The 3093-nt window shown below is 32.7% G+C and overlaps 1 protein-coding gene across 6 annotated transcripts in view; it reads left to right on the top strand.

Annotated features, from left to right (window-relative positions):
• Positions 1 to 3093, top strand: part of LOC106869914 (protogenin A) — a 1534154-nt gene that overhangs the window by 305364 nt on the left and 1225697 nt on the right. For all 6 annotated transcript variants that reach the window (XM_052972124.1, XM_052972123.1, XM_052972126.1 and 3 more), the window contains exon 2: positions 2149 to 2252. The gene's annotated coding sequence lies outside the window, so the exon portion shown is untranslated. The remainder of the gene's footprint in view (positions 1 to 2148; positions 2253 to 3093) is intronic.

Genomic DNA, 3093 nt, shown 5'->3' with positions numbered 1-3093 from the left:
TATATGAATATAAAATACGTATATATATATATATATATATATATATTTACTTATATCTGTATGTTTATATGTAAATGTGTCTATGTATATAAGTATGTATATACGTATGTATAACACCTACACCCGCACACCCACATATAAATTCCAGGCATATAATTTAGCCTGTTATGAGCAAGGTTCGGTGGTTACTTCTTACCATGTATATGTGCTCAATTTGATGCGTCATTACTACTCTTTTTGAAAGTTTTCACCATTAAGTGTGAGACTGTGGCTAGTTGAAGGAAGCACAGATCTGTAGCTAAAGATATCCCAAACGGTGCTTTAAAAATTTCTGCCTGAACGAGTGTTCTATTTATCCAATTCAGAATGATAGAAGGCAAAACAGACATTGTAATTGTACTCGTGAATCAGTCTACCGAAGCAAATTTTCCCTAGCGAGGCTTCTGACTATTCTAAACACTGGCCGACGGTAAGAATAAATGCTGGCATATTTTGCTATAATAACGACAGCAATGTATCATAGTCCTGGCTACATTAATGTGTAAAACATTTTTGCGCTCTCTTGTAAAAATACAATTCTAATACAGTTTTATTTGAATTTTATATTTCAGTTTCACTATTTTATCAAAATTCTAATTGTTATTTAGACATATATTGTTTTGGTCACGAACTGTGTAGGTCGTGTTCTGTCTCTAGGTACATTACGCTCAGTTGAACATCTGGCATATGTACTTTACTTTACTTCAGATTATTTTTATCTCTAGTTGATTATATCTCAGTATGTCTGCTGGTATATCAATTCGTATATAGCATCTATAAAAAATTATTTAAAGCTTCATCATTTCGAAAATTCGCAGCTAGCAAGCAACCATTCATTATCCTAATTTTGCAGTACAGCTGTCTGTTCCAACATTTCTTTAGAAGATGGCACTCGTAGAATATTTATTAATACGTGATATGTTTTCAAAGATGAAACCATAAAGTATGTTAGCAAAATATACGCTAGTTGAATGTGTATTTGTCAAATTAAAAAAAAAAATACCTATTCTCTAGATATCTGAAGTAATTGTCCAGATATAAACTGACATGTTAAAATGGTAATATAATTTCACTATATTATAATGTCACCTGTAACTTTATGATGTTTTGGAATCATACAGGAATTTTTGTACAACTGTCATTTGCAACATAACTTGCTTTTCCTGCTGATCCTCTATCACTGAATGCTCTCGTTGATTTAATCGTCATATATATATATATATATATATATATATATGGGGGTGTATGGAGTGAGAGAGAGAGAGAGTGAGAGAGAGAGAGGGAGAGAGAGAGAGAGAAAAAGAGAGTATAAATGAGAGTGACAAGAGAGTACAGATAAAATTACAACGAAAATAAAAATGTTGTAGCTGACTCAGTGAATAGCAATGTTAGTTCACCATTTCTTGGGTAGATATATATTAGAAACGGAGTATGAAAAGCGTACGCCTGTGGTTTCACTTTACAGCTGTAATTTATAATTCAAACGCAATAGAAGAGTTGTTAGAGTAAATGTTTTATGTATCTTACATCTGTTCTTAGAATAGCTGCGCATAAGTTGCATGTCTCATTGAGCAAATATTTCTAAATGTAAAGTAAGTATTCCGCCCCAGGAAGAAATAAAGAAAATCTTTAATAACGTTAGTAGAGGCACAGGAATAGCTGTGTGGTAAGTAGTTTGCTTACTGACCACATGGGTCTGGGTTTAGTCCCACTGCGTGGCACCTTGAGCAATTATTTTCTACTATAGCCTCGGGCCGACCAAAGCCTTTTGAGTAGATTTGGTCGACGGAAATTGAAAGAAGCCCGTCGTATATATGTATATGCATATATATGTGTTTGTTTGTGTGTCAGTGTTTCTCCCCCCAACATCGCTTGAAAACCGACGCTGGTGTGTTTACGTTCCCGTAACTTAGCGGGTTGGCACAAGAGACCGATAGAGTAAGTACTAGGCTTACAAAGAATAATAGATTAATTTATACCTTAATAGATACATTTCTATCGATGTTACTCTTTTGAATTATTTTGAATTAGACCTATATAAAATTTAATACAATGTAAATTCAAAGGTGACATTAACAATGGAATCTACAAGATATTTTCTTTCTATAGATATGATATCATGCTTGAAGTGTGCGGAGAGGACAACAATGCTTTGTCCAGTTTTATCCGGAAAATAATTCTGTCGAATATTATTCTCGACTCGGATGAGAAAGGTCAGTTAATCTAAATATCCTAAAATCTGTGTTTGAGGAAAATAAAATACAAATTTCACGAAAATTAGCAATATAAATCAAGTTACACTTCGAACATAAACCAACTTTATAAACAAAGAAAAGCATCTTATCTCTTGTAATCTTTCTGTTTCAACTTAATTTTAAGTGTTGATTTTGCTCGAAATAGAAATCAACATCTATGGAATCTAGCCAGGCTTGAATAACATGTGGTGGTACGTGGGTTCTTTACAATCATATCAAAAGATATCTAACCACCAATGAAAATGAGAATCCACCCCAAGCCATAGCTATACACACGAAAATGCTTATAATCTGTGGTTGGTGGGATGAGTTGTCTGCCATAAAATTATAAACAAAAACAAAACGTTTCATGCAGCGGTATATTATCGCCAGTTAGCTGCAATGGAGAAAATAATTCGCAGCTAAAATGCCCATTATTAGTCACAGAAAGAGTGGCGTTTCTATTACACAACACGGTAAGTCGACATATTGCCCAAGTCTCTTTGAGAAACGTTGTGTCACACAATAGTAAGAGTTTGGCTCGGCCACAATTTAATAAAATATATTATGCACTCTCAAAGACGCACCAACACATATATCTTAGATACTATATCATATACACACACATATATATATATATGTATATATATACACATAAACACTCAGATACATACATGCATATATACATAGATATAAATTGAAAAAGATATATATATATATATATACACACACACACACATATATATATATATGTATATATATACACATAAACACTCAGATACATACATGCATATATACATAGATATAAATTGAAAAAGAT

This window comes from Octopus bimaculoides, chromosome 12 (assembly GCF_001194135.2).
Source record: "Octopus bimaculoides isolate UCB-OBI-ISO-001 chromosome 12, ASM119413v2, whole genome shotgun sequence".
NCBI lineage: Eukaryota > Metazoa > Mollusca > Cephalopoda > Octopoda > Octopodidae > Octopus > Octopus bimaculoides.
This window is presented reverse-complemented; position numbering and strand designations above follow the sequence as displayed.